Genomic DNA, 20284 nt, shown 5'->3' on the forward strand with positions numbered 1-20284 from the left:
AAAGACCTCAGGGGCTGTGATTGAAGACACAGAACGGCTTCAAGGAAGAGTTACAAAGAGCAGAAGGTGAGCTTAGTCAGCAACTGGCCAGTACGGGAAAACTGCAGCGTGATAAAAAGTGGGTACTGGAAATTGGGGTAAGGAATGATTTAGAGATGAGAAACTCTGAAGCCACCACCATCAAAAGAATCTAAGCCAAGTGCAATTTGAGAACAAAGTGCAACAGATAAAAAATATAGTCATAGTTTTCCTGACTAGATCACAAAGATTTACCCACTCATTTAGGTAAAGAAATTCTTCAATGCATGAATGCCATGAAATAGAGATATATTAGAGATTTGAAAAACAAAAGCAAGAAACTTGCATCAGAAAAGGCGTAAAAACATACAGAATAGAAGCTGGACTGAAGCCAGGACAGAGACAGCCTGAGTACCCTTCACAATCAGCCAACAGCTAAAGCTATGGTTCTCAAAGTGTGGTCTCAGCCCAGCAGCACCAGCAGCACCTGGGAGCTTGATGGAAATGCAAATTCCCAGGCTCCACCCCAGACCTACCAAATCACAAACTCTAGGAGCGAGGGCCAGGAATCTGTGCTTTAACAAGCCCACCAGGAGATTCAGATGCACACTGAATTTTGAGAACCATTGATCCAGAGGCATTAAAAGGGGCAGGAAAAGCTACCTGTCAAAAACGGTAAGACAAAGAGAGGAACATCAAAAAGAGAGTAATGCCCAAGGTAGCCAATCAAGGACTGAGATTCAGCCTTAAGCCACCCATGGCTAGAATCCTTAGCAATCTCCCCACCCTAGTTCAAGTCACCATTGTTGCCTGGGCTGCTGTAATAGCTGGGTGACTATCTGTCCTGGTTTGGCTGGGGAAGTTCTAGCTTGAGCCTGTGGTCCTGGTGTAGTGATAAGGAGTTTCCCTTTCATTCTGAAAATTGTCTGGATTTTCAATATAATTATATGGCTCCCCTAGTCATGGCCTCCTGACCATTCTCCCTGGTTCCCTTTTTGCCCATCTCCACTGTGTTTTCTTCCCAGAAGCTAAACATGTAAATCATTCATTTTACTCCTCTTCTACAAAAGCCTTCAATGGCTTTTCATTGCTCTGAGATAGAACTCAAATGGCTCACAATGGCCCATAGCGCCTATCCTTCCATCTTCACCTCATTCCATGTTCCTACCTGCTTTCTTTGTTCCAAGTACGTTAGCCTCCTGTCAACACCATCACAAGCTGAGTTCATCCGACCTCAAGGACTCTGCACATGCTGGTCCTTCTTCCTGGATTGTGCCCAATCTCCACCCCCCTTCCAATGTCAGGTAGTCTCCTGTTTTCATTTAATAATATTCCAAATGGTTTCTCAAATACTATTCTTTGAAGGTATTATTTTAATGACTGCATAATTTTCCATCATATGAATGCGACATAATTTATTTAGCCATTCCCTAATATTGTTGATTAAAATTGTTCCCTATGTTTTGCTCTTATGAGTGAAGCTGTTAGATGAGTTAGTTGTGGTTCTTGGTTGCAAACAACTCAAACTACCTCAGGCAAAAAGAGAACTTTATTGGAATGATGCTGGGGTTTCTCCAGAAGTGGAATAAGAGTTAAAAAATGAAACTGTGGAAAAAGCAAGATTAGAGGAATAACTTGGACCAAGGCTATAAATGTTACTAGGACACTCTCAATAGGGATAGATAGATAGATAGATAGATAGATTGATAGACAGATAGACAGATAGATAGATAGAATGTATGTGTATGTACACACGTACATCTACATGTATGTATATACACACACAGTTTGTGTATACATGCACACATACTAAAACTCTCCTTCAGCTCCCCTCTGTGTGCAGTATTAGTCTTTCTCATTAGAAAAGATTCACTCCCCTTGGTGGCTAACATAGCTGCCAATGCTCTCAAACCATGGCTTCCACCACCGGAGAGGATAGTGTTTCATACTCTCTAGTGCCAAGTGCAAAATTTCCCAGGGAAGGATTCTAATTGGCTCAGCTTGGGTCCAGTGCCCTCCCTGGGGTCCAGCAGCTATAACAGCATTTGTACAAACCTCATGGTTACCGAGGGGGATGAAGCCCAGCAAAAGGGGGCTGTTCATCCCAGAACAAGGGCAGAGAGCTGCTGAGCAAACACAGTCATGGACATCTACTACAGACAAAGATATTTTTTGTAAGGATATGGGGGAGGGGATTTTTTAAATCACATGCATATTTTTAAATAAGTTAAAGACATAAAAGGAAATGGTTTTTAAGGTCCATGATTTCAATCTCTTAAAAGTCTTTCCTTTTTTGATATTCTTTTCAAATATTTTTCCACATGTATTCATAGTTTCATATAGTTGCATTCAAATTAAACATGAAATCATATATTAAGTAAGGCTTTAGCCACTTAACAATTTATCACTTTTTCATACTTCTGCATTGTCTTTCCTGCTTTTCTTTTTATCTCATTATAAAAATAATATTTGCTCTCCGTACTACTGCTATAATAATAATGGCTAAAACTTGTATGGGACTCCCTGTGTGCTGGACACTGTCCTACATGCATTATGTACTTGAACGCATTTAATTTTGGCCCATCTGCCTAAGCCCTGACTTTCCAGGGAAGGTACAATTATTAGAGCCATTTCTTTGGAAGAGGAAACTGAGGCACGGAGAGGTTAAGTGGCATGTGCTAGTAAGTGGCAGAGTCAGGATTCCGTCCCAGGGAGGCCAGCTCTAGATCCACCATACCAACACTTAGAGGAAGCAGGAAAAGCACCACACAGGATCCTGACTCCCTGAGGCTGCATCCTCTTACACGTCGGTATATCTTCCCCTCATCTTTTTCTTTATTTGCATTCTTCTCCTTACACAGCTGAAATTATGCATAAGATGGATGGTGAATATTTGGCAGGTGTCATACCATTCCATACCATGACCCCCATCCCACCCAAACAACAACATCCTGCCTCCACTTTTGTTGCCCCTGTTCTTTCCCACTGAGCCCAGATGTGGCCGCAAAATCTATCTGAAAAGAAAGAGTCAATCAATTCTAGTTAACATACGAGATAAAACTCTACGCAATTTCTGCACTATATATCATAATAGTCCTGCATTTCCCCATGTTGTTAAAAACCTTTTAAGAACACCACTTTTTAAGGCAGAAGGACTTTTCCATTTTCCTAGAGATAATCATTTGTTTACAATATTTTACTATTATAAATAGGACAGAGCTATTTTTAAATAATACATAATGCTGTAATGAATAACAGCAATTTTGTCTTTATTTCTATTTTTTTCCTTAGTATAGGTTCGATAGGGAGCATAAATGTCAGACCTTTTATATCACAACTTTTCCAATATTCAGTCTTTAGTTTTCACTTATTTCTGGAGCCCTGGCATTGGGGCGGGTGTTGGGGGGCAGGAATGGGATGCATGGATTGATGCAATGGGGAGAAGGGGGCCGCTTCTTCCTTACTCCTGATGTCACCAGTGGAGCACTCTTGGCCCCTTTTCCCGTCGCCTCACTCGCTTTTCCCTGGGTGGGGGTGGAAGTGGAGCAGTGACTTATCTCACCAGCAAGTTTGGGCTAAAACCCAGAGACGTTTGAAATTGCTCCCTCCTTTCTGAGCCAAGCCTGCCTTCGGGAAGCATCTGTTCTGCTCGGCCCCTCTGTGCTGGATGTTTACCAGGTCAGACACCCACATTGCAGGAGACATTTGTGGGTACAGCTGTCTGGGACTGGGGTTCAGTTGAAAAATCCTGTAGTCCATAGATAGAAGGCACATTCTCCAGTATGAGCTTCACCAGCAACATAAGGGGAATATTTTGGCCCATCTTCCCAACTTCTGACTATTTCTAAACCCGTTCAGAACTTGGGCAGAGAAGATGGGTGCTGTTTACTGTACCCCAAACCCTCAATAAGTTGGAATAGTCATAGTTATTTTCATTATATTTTCCAAACTCTAACATATTTTAAACTATCTTCGCCTTTTTATACACAGTTGTGCTGTGTATAAACGTATTTGTTTACAACCATTTAGCCTCAAAACTTTGGCAATATTGCTACATTTTCATCTGGAATTTTGTTTTACAAGTGAAAGGTCTGGGGCCAGCCTCGGTGCTGTTTCTTTCTGGGTAATTTTTTCCCTGCACGAATGTTTTTTAAATCATTTTTAAAAATCATCATTAACTTTTTCTAAATTTCAGGTTATACCTAAAGATGATTCTCTTTTCATTGATTTTGCCTGGAATGTGGTAAACTAGTTCCATTTGCATATTTATTTGTTTTTAATTTTTAAGCTTAGAAAGATTTTCTTATCTTTGATCATGGTTTGTACTCCAATTGCCCCTTTTTGCTTTTAATCAACAGAAGCATCTATTCCTGCTGGATTAGACCTCCAGTTTCGGTCGTCCATGTCGATGATCTTCTCTCTTGTTTTCATCTCTTTGTCCTCCCTTCATTTCTGAGCATCTTCTCAAGTTTGTCTCCCACGTCCCTGATTCAGTTTTTACCAGGCTAACTCTGTTCCTCACTGCTTTCTATTTCTGTGCACGGCACATCTGTGAACATTAAATGTTTCCTGAATAAACAACAAATGAATGGTTACTATGCGATTTTTGGTTTTTCTGTTTGTTTTCTTTTTTCCTCTCATGTACCTCTTTTCATTTAATGCCATTGTTTCTTCATATCAGCTACACTGTCTTCTAATATTTTGTAGCCGTTTTATAGTGTCATGTCTTCCTGCAACCTAGGAACACACCAAACAAGTTTCTCCTGGTTCTTATGATAAACCATTTTTTAGAGGTCTGTCCTTTCTCTGAGTCTTGAGAATGATGCTTTTCTTCCTTTTACATGGCAATACTTTTCCCCGTGAGACCCACATTTCACTTTATCTTCTCATCCTTCAATGAGGTGAGTTCCATTCAGATCTTGTGTTGGCTAATACTTACATACAATGCATGCTTTTCCTTCCAAATGGGGTGAATGGAGTCACCTTCTAAGATCTATGTCTGATGTCTGTATATGATGAGTTGATGCACACAGTTTTTAGCTAGTTCCCAATTTCTAGCAGAATTTCATCTAATGGGGATGTGCTGGGATGAAATAGAGTCTCGCCCTGCCCCACTGCATCACTCCCAGATGCTCTGAACAGATGGAGTTCATAAAGCACGACAGTCCCCATGCGCTGACAATGCTTCCCCACTGCTCCCACCACAGCGCTTTGCTTGTGGGAATCAAACCTCCCAGGATGAAACTCAGTCTTCCCTTACTTCCTGCCCAGTTGTTTCCTGACAGTGTTTTATTCTGCTGAGTACAGAAAAAAGAGGTACAGATGGGAAACAGGGACAATAGTGGCTGCTTCAAGAGAAAGCGCCAACACAGGAGAGGGAAGACATTTTCTCATTTGGTGCAGATCTTTCATTTCTGAATGACAGATGACAAGGTGGGTCATCCCATCTTTGTTCTAGTAGGTACAGCACAGAATAGGTCAACAATCGTCTCTTCCAAATCAGCTTCTGGGGCTTTATAATTGTAAAATTCTTCCAAATTCTGGTACTGGGTTAACCCTTGGTCAACCAACCTTGGGTGAGGGTTTTCAAAATATAAGCTTCTAGAGTCAGAAAGGCTTCCGTTTGCATTCTGGCTCCTCCACTCACCAGCTTTTTGACCTTGGGAAAGTTAATTCATATCTTCAGGCCTAGTTTTACCATCTATAAAATGGGGATATCTCTGTATCTGTTTAATCTGCACACAGAACAAACCATGTGAAAAATTGGGCTGTACTCAGATGAAGGAGGAGCGAGATTGGTGGAAGAAATATCAACAATCTAACATATGCAAATGACACCATCTTTTCTTTTTTTTTTCTTTTGGTGAGGAAGATTCACCCTGGGCTAACATCTGTGCCAGTCTTCCTCTATTTTGTATGTGGGTCACTGCCTCAGCATGGCTGACGGGTGGTGTAGATCCACACTTGGGATCCAAACCGGGAACCCGGGCTGCTGCAGCAGAGGATGCTGAACTCAATCACTACACCACAGGACTGGCCCCTCAAACGACACCATCTTACTGGTGGAAAGCGATAATGACTTGAAACACCTTCTGACGGAAGTGAAAGAAGAAAGCGCCAGAGCAGACTGCACTTGAACATCAAGAAGACAAAATCATGACTACAGAAGAATCACACAACTTTAACCTGAATGACAGTGAAGACAATGAAGATGTTGAAATTGTCAACGATTTTGTTTCCCTTGGTTCAGTCACCAGTTTAAATGGAGACTGCAGCCAAGAAATCAAAGAAGACTGAGACTCGGAAGGGCAGCAATGAAAGAATTAGGAAAGATCACCAAGTGTAAGGAAGTGTCATTAGAGACTAAGGCCACGATTATCTGCACCCTTGTATTCCCAATTACTGTGTATGGGAGTGAAAGCTGGACAGCGAAGAAGGCTGACAGGAGATAAATCGATTCATTTGAAGTATGCGGCTGGAGGAGAGCTCTGTGCATCCCCTGGACTGCCAGAAGAACAAGTTAAGCCTGAATTATTGCTGGAGGCAAAAATGATAAAACTGAGCCTGTCCTACTTTGGGCACATCATGAAAAGGCAGGATTCTTTGGAAAAGACAATAATGCTGGGAAAAGTAGACGGCAGCAGGAAAAGAGGAAGACCAAATATGCGCTGGATTGATGCCATAAAGGAAGCATGAGTTTACAGGAGCTGAGTAGGGCTGTTGAGGAGAGGGCACTGTGGACACCACTCATTCTTAGGGCTGCCAGGATTGGAGGCGACTTGACTGCACATAGCAACGGAATGGGGATGATGATAGTACGCACTCCATCAGTATGTTCTAAGAGGTAATTGGGTTGAACATCTGTTGTAGGGTCAACGTAGATACTCATAGTACTATTGTAAATTTTTAGGGTTATTGTAAATTTTCATTTTTATCTATCACCATAGTATTATCAACCACTTTTTATTTTTCTTATACAGTTCATGAATATCCATTTTATAAAATTTGGAGAATATTGTCAAGCAAAAAGAGAAAATCGAAATCACCTAGAATCCTACCATCCAGAGGAACCACTTGGACATTTTGTATGTTTTTTCAGTTTTCTTCCCATGAGTGTGTGTGTGGTGCGGGGGAAGGTATGGGTGTGTTTAAACAAATGCAAGCTAATACTATTTTTTAACCTTTTTTTTTTTCTTTGTTGGAGAAGATTCACCCTGAGCTAACATCTGCTGCCAATCTTCCTCTTTTTGTTTGAGGAAGATTTGCCCTGAGCCAGCATCTGTGCCAATCTTCCTCCACTCTGTATGTGGAATGCCACCACAGCATGTCTTGACGAGCAGTGTGTAGGTCCACACCCAGGATCCAAACCCATGAACCCTGGGCTGCCAAAGTGGAGCACGTGAACTTAACCACTATGCCACCAGGCCAGCCCCCAATCTTCCTCTATTTTGTATGTGGGTCACCACCACAGTATGGCCACCAATGAGTGATGTAGGTCTGTGCCCAGGAATAGAACCTGGGCCACTGAAGTGGAGTGCACCAAACTCAACCGCTAGGCCACAGGGTTGGCCCCTCTGTTTTTTTCACTGTTTTCCACAAACATTTTCCATGTTACTAATTCTTCTTTAACATCACTTTTGATGGCTGCATAATATGCCGTCGTACAGATATGTCATAGTTTATTTTACCCAACCTATCATTGAATATTTAGGATTCCAAAAATTATTTTACTACTCGCAACACAAATATGGACATTCTTATAAATAAAATTTTCCTCTTTATCTATGCTCATTTTCTTGAGTAGATTCCTAGAAGTGGAAGTGTTGGATCAAATGATGTGTAGGTTTTGTAGGTGCTTCCTGCATATTTGCCAAATCACCCTCTATGAAGTTCATAGTAATCACCAATTTGTGTCATTTTCAACAATGTGAAAATGATAACACTTTTTTAGTGTAATTGTTAGTAAGAATGAACGTTTTAATGTTTATTGTTAATTGGAGTTTCTTTTCCTTTTTCAATAAATTGCCTATTTGTGTTGTTTTTCTGTTTTTAATGAGGCATTTTTTTCATTAACTTTTAAGAGAGCTCTTTATTTCATAAGCATTTTAGTCCCCTATCTGTAATCAATATTTCTTTATTAAATGTTTGATATAATTTACTGGTGATGTTACATTGGCCTGTAGTTTTCTTTGTGGGAAAGTTTTAAATTATGGATTCAATTTCTTTAATAGATATAGGACTTTTCAGATTTTCAAATGCTTTTTGAATCAGTTTTGGTAAATCATGTTTTTCTAGCAATTTGTGCACTTCTTCTGAAATTCCAAGCTATCTGCCAGAAAAAATGTTATAATATCCTCTTTTATCTTATAAAATATGTATCGATGTCCCTTTATTCATTCCTGTTGTTAGTAATTTGTGATTTTTCTCTTTTTCCCATGTTGGCTTGCCAGGGGACTTTGGTTTTAATCGTGTGTTTGTATTGGCAGTGTTTCGATTTACAGCAGTGTCACATTGTTACATAAACCTGTCCTTCTCTTTCTTTGTGATTACTTTCTTTTCACACTTTCCCCTCTCAAAATCAGATAATTATTTATCTGTATTTTCTTTCAGTTGTTTTGTTATTTCTTTTGTAGTTGTTGTTATTAAATTAAAATTTTTTAATCAAAATAATATATAGACATATTTTTAAAAAATATACCAAACAGTTCCAAAAGTATGAAATGTTAAATTCTCTCTTCACCCCCCACCCAATTTCACTTCTCAGCACTCCTGGAATGAGTTCTTGTATGTACTTCCAGAACGTATTTACGCATGGACCGGCCTCTGTGTGTGCATGTGTGTGTGTATGTACTACATATAATATATATTATTTTAACACATTTTGGAAGTTCTAAACACTATACGTGTATTCATATATTGTTATTAGACACTTGATTGTAAGAATAATGATTTTGTTCTTCTCAATTAGTGAGTCTCAAACTTTAATATGAATCAGAATCGCCTGCGAGGTTTATTAAAACACAGATTGCTGGGCGCGACCCCTGGAGTTTCTAGTTCAGTAGACCTGGGGAGGAGCCCGGGAATTTGCATTTTGAACAAGTTCCTTAGTGTTTCTGATCCTGCTGGTCTGAGACCACTCTTTAATAAGGACCACTGCTCTAAATGATTCTTGCAGTATCCCAGAGTCAAGACCCCCATCCAAGGGTATTTAATGAAGAAGAGCAGAACCTGGGACGAGAGTAGTCACTGATGATGGTCTGACCTGCTCACGAACTCCGTCTACGCTGACTGCCAGCCAGCCCCCTTTCTACACAGACACCACTTTCAAAATTGACATCCACGCAGGGAGTGTCCTTCATTTATTTCCTGATAATTCAACCCTGTTGTATAATCAAGTGCTAATAGGTTACTGGAGAGACAAGAATTGAAGCCATTTTCATACGTGACCACATGCGCATGACTCACAGGACACGTCATTGCTGACGGCTGCGGGGAATGTCTAGAGGACAGCTGTGCGGAAGGGGCAGTCTTCAGACCTGCATCAGCATCACCAGAGAGGCTCGCTTGAAACACAGATTCCCCCTCCAGCCCTAAGAATCTGGAGCTCCTGGACATGGGACCCAGGGATCTGCATTTTTACAAATCCCCCAAGGCAATTTGTATACACCCCTACATTTGATTACTCTGGTGTGGGCAATAGAGCAGACAGTAAGATCACAAGGGAAAAGGCTGTTAAGGAAACCTCCAGAAGCAGGTAGTGGCACAGCAAAATGGAAAAAGAAACTGAAACAAGGGGCTGCCTACCACCGATTCTCCATTTATTAGATACCTCCTATGTACCCAGCACTCTTTCAGGCACTTCACATACGTTACCTCCTTTTATCCTCACAATATTGTGGTAAAAATGAGGCTGCAGGGTTGAAGGAAGGAGACCTTGTAAGTGATGGCACTGAGATTTGAACCCATGTTTCACTCCAACGTCGACGTTCTTTTTCTAAGCTGTGCTGCCTCCTCTGCCCTTTCACCTGAGTGAAGCAGGAGGTGGGTGAGTGTGCTCCCATCCGCGTGCCGTCCTTTGAGTGGGGAGGTGGAAATAGTGGCGAACTTCCTGGTGCTCATTATGTGGACGTGCCAAGTGATTAAGAGGATAAGAATGGCTGGGTCACTGGTGATTCTGGTGATAGGGAGAGCCAACCTGAAGGATTAGAGATCAAGTAGAGTTTTCACTCCCAATTGCTCAATTTGCCACTGGCAATGCCTCATTTCTCAGACAACGATTCAGTCAACCATCCCATGAGTCACCATCACAAAAAACCAAGCGTGGTTATAGAAACCCACCAGGCACGAAGAACGGCAAAGCATTGGGAGTCTGGGAGGGCCGAAAACTACCATTGCCAAGATCTCCTGCCTTGTGATTTGTAAATCCATGTGTGCTTCTTGGAAAATTTAATCCACATGTTTGGGATCATTTACACTTAACCCATCAAAATGCGGTTTTATAAGAGGCAGTTGATGTCTAAGAAGCCTGATGTACTTTCTCTTCCTTTCGCTTTTAAACATAAGCCACTAAAAGCACATCCTTTCCCACCACCATCCCAATTTCTGAAGCTGGACGGCAGATTTTGTCAATAAAAACTAAGCCTAAAATCTGAAAACAGGCAACCTTAGGCCTAACCTAACCTATGAAAAGTGACAAGTTTGAAGTCTGGACAAATATGTTCCCTCATTTCCCAGAAAAGTCCCCTAGCAGCTGTGGGGAAAAAAGCCCACCGTGCTGCAGATTCAACTTCCTCCAGACAGCCCTCCGCCTGGCAGGGGAGCACGAGATGTATTCCAGACCCTTGTTTTCAATTCAAAGAGCTCTGCCCACTGTTCTCAGGGTAGCATTCTGGAAGCCCAACTTAGTGATTCATTCCAGTGAAATCCACAGGATGCCCAGCCACGATGAATAGACTCCAAAGTGTTTCCATCTCATTCCTGCGGAAGTGTTTCTCTCGGAAGAGCATCTCAGCCTCCGGCAAGTGCTCACCGCCCAGAGCCTCTTCAGGGACACCTGAAATAGCAGGAAAATAGTGAGCATTATCCGCAGCACAGTTCCAAGTAGGGAAAGAGTAATTATATCCAAATCTGTTGTTCATTTATTTCATATGCTCTAGTCCCCTTTGGCTCTGCTAGCTTGGTTGTAATTGCCGTGTAGTTTTTCCAAGTTTGGGCTACCCTTAAATTACTAGCATCTAGACTCTGTTTTCAGTACTCCTTCAGAAGCAAACCCAAATCCAGGGCAAACTGCGCCCTAGCATGAGATTCCATTTTAAATTCAAAGGAAAAACTTGATAGAAAACAGTATGGTAATTCCTCAAGAAAGTAAAAATAGAATTACCATATGATCTAGCAATTCCATTTCTGGGTATATAGCCCAAAGAATGGAAAACAGTCTCAAAGAGGTATTTGTACACTAATGTTCATAGCAGCATTATTCACAAAAACCAAATGGTAGAAGCAACCCCAAGGGTCCATTGACAGATAAATGGGGAAAAAGAATGTGGTATGTATATGCATACAATAGAATATTATTTAGCCTTAAAAGGAGAGAAATTCTGACCTATGCTACAAGATGGATGAACCTGGAGGACATTATGCTGAGTGAAATAAGCCAGCTACAAAGAGGACAAATACTGCCTGATTTCACTGACATGAAGGACCTAGAGCAGTCAACACCATAGAGACAGAAGGTAGGATGGGGGTTGCCAGGGGCTGGTGGGAGGAGAACGGGGAGTTACAGTTTAATGGGCACAGAGTTTGTTTTGCAAGATGAAAAGAGTTCTGCGGATGGATGGTGGTGATGGTCGCACAACAGTGTGAATATATTTCATGCCACTGAGGCGTACACTTTAAAATTGTTAAGATGGTAAATTTTATATCTATTTTGCCACCATTAAAAAAAAAAACAAAAGAGGAGTTAGTTTAGCCCAAATAGGTGAAGAGCAGCTAGGCTTGAGGTTATTTTGTCACTCGTCAGCATCCGCCTTGGGAAGTTTCATCTTGTTTTGTCCCGACCTTGGAGACCATTTTTGATTGGATAAGAACATTAATGTGGTCCGTGGTCTTTTACTGGATCTTATTTCTTAGCCTTAATATTAATGCAGAAGTGGTAAGGTCTTATTGAGGAGCTGACTTTGAGAAGTAATCATTTGAATAGCACTTCCCCCGCCCCCACCCTGAGGGACAATAAAGCCTTGCAGAACAGGATGGCGGTGAAGCCAGACAGTAAATTTTATCTCCCAAAACCCAAGAACAATGATCCAAAAATAAGTAAAATCAAATGAGAAATACAGGGGCACAAACTCAGGCTATCCTCTTTAAAAAGTGGTGACCAGGAAGAGAAACAAATTCAGAAGTGGCCTCAATACTCCTGCTGTGGCCCTCCAACATCACCCTCTGAAACCGCGGTGGGGAAAAAGGGGTGGAAAACGTCCTCTGAACCAATGAGTTCAGGGGTGGGTTGTACTTCTTTTTTATGTGTGTTATCCTTTAAAATATGGTTATGCACCAGAGTTAAGGCAAAGAATGATAATCCATGTCTTGATTCCCTTTGACTTGGACTTTAGCCCTTCCTCCATAACATTTTGAATGAGGCGAGAATTTAGACAACCCTTGTAGAAATGGAGAGAGAGATCGTGCAGATATAGAGCATCAGGTCATTCTAATCAAAGCAATTGTGAAAGAAGAGCCATTGTGCACAGTATCGGAAATGGGGAGGGGAAACCAAATTTAACAGTGATTTAAAAAAAAAGGTAGAGGTGGAAGATGTAGAGAAGTCAGGAAAGAAAATGTGTAAGAATATATGAGACCTGTTGAAGAGGAAGGAAACAGTCAAAGAAAATGTGGGAGAAAGTTTTTGATCACAGATTAAATCCTGGGGGACAAGCATGTGAATTGTTACACTCACTTTGCGATGACATGTCTGGAAAGTTGAAGCACAAACCAGAGAGACTTGCAAGCTGATCAGGGGAAAGCTTTTGATGGAAACATGAGAATTTGGATCTTTGCCACGGGAGAGGTTCAAGGGTTGACTGACGAGAGGATGCCTGAGCCATTCTCTGTCATAAACCAGAATATCACCTAAGCTCTCCCACAGTGGGTTCCATCTTGAATACCATATCCAGAGAAAGAAACCGCAACCTCCATTTGATTCTTAGCCACTGCCTGACCAAACAGGAAGCTCGTCCTAAAGTCTACAGAGTTCCAACTGTTTGTGGAAGGTGGAAGTCTTGCCAGCACACAATGAGTCAGCCGCCATTAACCAAAGGAGCGAGTTAGGGCAACCACTTGGACAATCTGTTATTTTGGAAATGAGGATTTCTTTTACAACATTTGAGCCTGGGAACATGGTGTGCTTTATATAAAGCAAAAAATAAATAAAAGATTTCAAGGAATTCCTCTCCCACATGACCAATTCGAAAACCCAAGCTGACAACCCCAAGTACTAAATAGATTCAATGAGCTTGCATTTACTCCAACTTTAAAAATACAATACACACGATACTATTTTAGAAGTTCTTTCTCCTAAAAAGGGAAGTCACTGAAATAGAGACAACTGGCCACAATAATTTAGGTTTTATCAAGTGTGGGCTTTCAAATGACATCCAAAAGGCACCAGAAAGAATGGATCTTTTTTTGTGGGAGGAGGAGGGCTCATCAGTTTGCTGTGATGTTAGGAAGCCAAGTCAGTCCTACTCAAAATAATTGCTAATAGTTTACAATTAGTGAGTACACGACTTCAGAGTCCCTTGTTTTTAATTTGGGAAGGAGAAACTCAATACCACATTGCTTCTTGTTTGCCATTATAATGTTTATTTATGACTGATATTCCTTGTCCCCAGTTATCCATTTGCTTCTCCTTCCATAATAAAACCCATGATTTTTAACTGAGCCCATGGCTGCTTGGAAGAAAGACCTTTCCCATTGCCCCTTGGAGCTGGGTGTGGTCATGAGGCTAATTTAGGTGAATGCAAACAGGAAGTGGTATATGCATCCTTAAAGAGAGGGAGCATACTCTTCTTTGCCCTGTTCCTCCTTTTTGTTGGTTGTAATTCAAATGTAAGGAGTGAAGTTCCGGTAATCAGGGCTATGGGATCCTTGAGAATGGAAGCCATGCACGGTGGAGCAGCAAAATAGAAGGAGCATAGGTCTCTGACACTGTGCAGTGCTCAAATTATCCTGGACTGACAACCTCTAGATTTCTGGCTCATGAGAGGAATAAACATCTATACTGCTTAAACGGCTGTTCTCTTACGTTTGTCTGTTACTTGCAGCCAAAGCTAATCCTGGTTAATAAGCTATTTTAAAAACGTTTTGTTTTATTGGGGTAGTGGCAAAGAAGTCTAAATTCTCTAATATCCATATCTTAAACCTGGTTGTTAAGATGACATGGTCATAATGAGCCATCCTATGCTTGTCTATTATTTAGCCATTTGACTCTGTGGCTCCTAACACCTACGAGAGACCTGAGAGGCCCTTGGAAAGGAGTGACTGAGAGCAGCACGGTCCCTAACCAAGAACAGACACATGTGCAGGCCAGATTCTGTGTTTCCAAGGTAAAACGATCTGTGATTAGTATCTTTGTCATGGAGAACTCTGGTTTAAGAACAATTCTAGCACTTGGGTTGGACATCCCATCACTAGGGACTCATTCCTTTAGGTAATATCAACGCTGTAAGTTCCCCTCTTAAAATGCAAACTCCGTGAGAGGCAAAAGAGTAAGTCCCTCACACTTCAGTGTCAAGCTTATTTCATTCTCGACTCTAGAAAAGTCTTTGAAAGATAAAAGATATGTGTGTTGGGGGCAAGGAGAGGAAAGTATGAAAATTGAGGAACTAGAAGAATGAGAAAAAAGAGAGACTTGAAAGACCATCTTTAGAGATTTCATAATTATGCCAAGGACTATCAGTGTAAATATGCCCAGGACACTCATTCCCCGGGGTAACTGAAACCATATAGTAAACAAATGACAAGACAATTCTGTGGAATTCTGTGGAATATGAACCACATGATCTAAGCTGCAACTAAGCTCAAAAAATGTAAAGAGGTTAAAAGTCAGAGTATGAGGAAGAGGGTGAACCCAGAGAGATACCAGCATTATTCAAAACAATAATCCATTTGGAATTTCCAATATTCAGCTGACAGTAGCCATTGATCAAATTAATCAGCTGCATTTTGCAACTCCTAATGAAATAATGGATCTAGGCAGTAATCATCAACGACTGCTAAAACCCCTGATTAAATGCTGCTGGGGACCGTATAATGGATGGGTCAAGCTGACAACATCTGGACTCACTGATCAGTCTTAACATCACAAATGAGAGACAACCAGACAGTATGTGCCTCCCGAAGTGATGCAGTAGCAACTGCATAGCACCGTCTATGAAGTTGTCTTGCCAAAACATGGAAGCCAAATCTGATCAAGCTTCCAGCTCAAACTATTCATCTCCTGGGAAATCCAGAAGTGGAGAAACATGAGGAAGCTATTTTGGGGACGCAATCAGCAAAATCCAGAATGTGGGGCATTCTACAGATAAATGAATGACAAGGAAAAAAGACAGTAGGAGGAGGAAATATTTGATTGAAGAGATTTAGGAGACTTATCACCCAGATGCAATTTGTGATCGTTGTTTGGGTTCCTTAGTTAAACAAACAAACAAACATACACCAATTGTAAAAAGATTTATGGGACCATCAGGGAAATTTGAACACTGACTAAAAATTGGATGATATTAGGAAACTGTCATTTGTTTAGTTGTAATAATAATATTGTGACCTTGGATTAGGCAACAATGTCTTAAAAATGACACCAAAAACACAAGCAACAGAAGAAAAAATAGGTTGGACTTCATCAACATTTAAAAGTTTTGGGCATCAAAGGACACCATAATGAAAGTGAAAAGAAAATCCACGGAATGGGAGAAAATATTTTCAAATCACATTTCTGACAAGGGTCTACTATCCAGAATATATCAAGAACACATATAATGCAACAATCAAAAGACAAATAACCCAATTTAAAAACAGGCAAAGGCCTTGAACAGATATTTCTCCAAAAATATATATAAATGGCCAATGGGCACAAAAAATTATGTTCAACATCATTAGTCATTAGGGAAATGCAAATCAAAACCACAATGAAATCTCATCTCATACCCACTAAGATGACAATAATCAAAAAGACAGATAACAAGCGTTAGCAAGGATGTGGAGAAATCAGAACTATACACATTGCTGGTGGGGATGTAAAATGGGGCGAGCACTTTGGGAAACAGTTAGCAATTCCTAAAAAAGTTAAATGTAGAGCTACCATACAATCCAGTAATTCCATTCCTAGGTACGTACCCAAGAGAAATGAAAACATACGCTCTCATGGAAGTTATACATGAATCTTCATAATTAATTAATCACATAACCAGTTAATCACAGCTTCAATCGCAATAGCCAAAAAGTGGAGGAAACAGCCCAAATGTCCATCAACTGCTGAATGGATAAACAAAATGTGAAATATACATACTATGGAATATTATTCAGCTAAACCATATGGAGGTTCCTCAAAAAATTAAAAATAGAACTACTATATGATCCAATACTTCCACTTCTGGGAATATATTCAAAGGAAATGAAAATAGTAACTTGAAGAGATATGTGCACCCCCACATTCACTGCAGCATTATTCACAATAGCCAAAACATGGAAACAACCTGAGTGTCCGTCAATGGATGAATGGATAAAAAAGATGTGGTATATACACACAATGGAATATTATTCAGCCATAAAAAATGAGGAAATTCTACCATTTGCGACAACTTGGATGAACTTTGAAAGCATTATGCTAAGTGAAATAAGTCGGACAGAGAAAGACAAATACTCCATGATCTCACTGATAGATGGAATTTTAAAAAAAAGACAACCCTGCCAAACTCATAGAAAAAGAGATCAGTGGTTACCAGAGGCAAGGGGGTGTGGTGGAATTGGAGGAAGGCAGTCAAAAGGTACAAACTTCTAGTTATAAGATAAATCAGTACTAGGGATGTAATGTACAACATGATGACTATGGCTAACACGGCTGTATGATATAGGGGAAAGTTGTTGTTAAGAGAATAAATCTTGACTTATCATCAAAAGAAGAATTTTTTTTTCCTTTTCTTTTCATTGTATCTATAGGAGATGATGGATGGTAAATCTATTGTGGTAACCAGTTCACAATGTATGTAAATCAAACCGTCACGCTGTACAACTTAAACTTATACAGTGATGTATGTCAATTATTTCTCAATAAAACTGGAAAAAAAGAGAAAGTAGCCATAGACATTATGTAAAGAAAAGAGTGTGACTGTATTCCGAGAAAACTTAATTTACCTACTACTTTATTTATTACTCTATGTATGTATTGATGGGTGGTAGATGGGCCAGATTTGTTTGGCTCACAAGTTATAGTTTGGCAACTTTTGGTCCAAAAGAATAGAATTCTCCAGACTCTAAATCCTGCTTTTCTGTGGGCTAAGTTACAAATAAATGAATAAAACATAAACTCTGGGACTTTCCATACTAATTGGCTTGTGCTCACAAATGAGGACTCAAAAGGAAGAAAAATACCATCCCTGAATGACAGAGTCCCTGCCCCCTCCATTCCTCACATCTCCACGTGTGACAAATGGATCCACGAGTGATATGGGCATGGCACCTTCACATCACTCTACTCTGTGACGTAGACACCATTAAAAATAGCGCATCCCAACTGTAAACAAACATGACCTCTAAACAAAGTCGGAAAGGTGGGGAGGGGGTCAAAAAGGAAAGGTATTTCTTGGAAACTCTCTTTCAAAAGAGGACGCTATCATACATGGTCCTGGGCAGAATTGTTTTTAAGTCAATCTTTTGGTTTTAAATCCTTCAGATGAAGGATTTAAAATTACGAATTAATTTTAATTAGTTCCTAATTAAATTAGCTCCTAATTTAACTAGTTCCTAATTAATCTTGGTTAGTAGATTAATCAACCAAAATAAATAAAAGTTAGTAATCTAATATTTACTGAGCCTTTAGTTCACGTCAGGCATTCTGATACAACATGCAATATCACATTGGATCTGCGCAAAACCCCAAAGAGTTTCCCAGAAAACAGCCCTATAAACCCAGGACAGGATGAATGGAGAGGCTGTTTGAGGACTCTGAGAGACAAACGCTAGCAGGCAGACTGAGGAAGAAGACCACCAAACTGGCAAGACTGACCATTTTCTTCCTCTGTGGTATCCCTGGGCCTGAGCTCAACCGGGCCTGGAACCCGGAAGCGGGCATTGGTGTGAACAGAGTTCCAGAAGTCCTCTAGATCTGGCTCAGGAACAGAAGAGGGAACTCTGAAATCTCAGAGAGGATGCAGAGGTCCCCCTGCCTCTACTTCTCTTCCCTCCATCTTCTTGCACCCCATGATCCTGTGGCAGCAGTCACAACGGCTGCAACTCGATAGGAGCCAGAATTCTGAGAGAAGGGAGCCTTCCTCCGCAGTCAATGGAGCTGTGATCCCAAGAGGGTGGGGCAAACCTGGTTGCCTGTTTTTTTTCTCTTTCCAATCTTCTACCGCTTGGCCCTGTGGATGCCGGAGTAGAGTAACCAAAACATTCTGGCCAGAGGACCAAAGAGGGGAGCACAGGGAACCAGAAGTTACAAGAAGATGGCAGAGAGGAACGAGCTCAGGCAAGCGAGCCCACAACAGGTTTTGTGAACTCCTTTGGCTCACCCCCTTGTTGTGCTTGTGGGTCGGATCCTAAGGGGCATACCAAACACTTCAGGAACTGAACCACCATAGAGTACTACCTGGGTTGCAGACTGACCACTGGATGGTGCATATGCCAGGGAGCCGGCAGGAGAGACTCAAAGAAACAGCAAGAGGGAGTTTCCCCCAGTATGGGACTTTTCTCTATCCTGATTGTGGTGGCTGTAACAGGAATCTATACAGGTATTAAAATTCATAACACTGTGCACCAAGAAAACCACCAATACCTATTCTGTATGATGATTTTAAAAATAGAATTTACAACAACAAAATCACAGGGAGAGAGTGTCTCTCTCCCATTTCTTGAATGTACACATCAGAAGTGACTCCAGCTAACAGACAAAACGGTTTTATTGGAAGATTACCGATTGGCTCACAGAATTGACAAGAAGGGCAAAGAACTAGGACTGGGAAGATGATACTACAGAAAACTCTGGCTAGCACGGAGTGTCCAGTTTCACCACAGCCACTCATGTCTAGCTGCTTCCACAGAGATTCCCAGAAAGGGGAGGGCAACAACTGCAGACTGGAGAGGCGCTCAGATGTCAGGTGGGCAAAATGAATAAATAAAATACTGTTATCGGCCCCTTCTGCAGATGAGAAAACTGAGGCATGCGGAGTTTCTATCGCTTTCCGGCGTTCACACAATTTCACCAGGACTCAAAACCTGTTTTCCTAACCACTACACGATGATGACTGAAAATGTCTCCAGTCTCAGGAGAACCTTCTGGAAACCATGTTGCCTGTCTAAAAACAAAGAAGAGAAGTAATTTGAAGCAGAAATTCCAGCTTCCTTCTGGCTCTGCATTTCAAGGGAATGCTAACCCAGCTGTTTGTTTTTCTTTTTGACAGTTTGTTTTGTCTGTGAAATATAAACACTGAAATTTTTCAGTATATGCACTGCCTCTGACACATTCCCTAGAGCCATAGCATCCAAACTTTTTTGATCACATACCCATTAGCAAATATTTTTGAGTATTACTCCTAATATATGTGGATTTATTTATAAGTGATATACCTATACTACAATATTTATATATTGTGTGCATCCCAAACAGCATCTAATAAAAGGAAAACAGGATGAAATAATATTTTAAAATAACATTTCTTAAAATAGTACAAAATCATTTTTTATTTCATTAAGAAATAATGTGAGCAATGTTACTGAATATGCTTCAAATGTCTGATCCTAAATTCAGCTTTTGTACATGATTTTAATGGAAGCTATAGTTAGAAAAAAAATTCAAAAAGATATGTAAATCCAAATGAAAGAAGTACATAGCTGGCTATGTTTATTAAACTATGGTTCACATTTTTTAAACTTCATCTACCTATTACACAAAAGAGTTTTTTGTGGAGATGGGGAAAATATGGTTAGTAAATTTCCATTTCTGCTGCTGTTGAGCAAACTGCTGGAAGATGTTGCATTTTTGTATTTTTAACAAACGACT

The 20284-nt window shown here is 40.6% G+C and overlaps 1 long non-coding RNA gene across 1 annotated transcript; it reads left to right on the forward strand.

The window, feature by feature from the left end:
- Positions 1-1197: 1197 nt before the first annotated feature.
- On the forward strand, positions 1198-16994 carry LOC139084162 (uncharacterized). The gene is made up of 3 exons (XR_011541518.1): positions 1198-1322; positions 6999-7103; positions 14489-16994. It is a non-coding gene; the product is annotated as an uncharacterized lncRNA (long non-coding RNA).
- Positions 16995-20284: the final 3290 nt, after the last annotated feature.

The sequence above is a fragment of the Equus przewalskii genome, chromosome 1, assembly GCF_037783145.1.
Source record: "Equus przewalskii isolate Varuska chromosome 1, EquPr2, whole genome shotgun sequence".
Classification (NCBI taxonomy): Eukaryota; Metazoa; Chordata; class Mammalia; order Perissodactyla; family Equidae; genus Equus; species Equus przewalskii.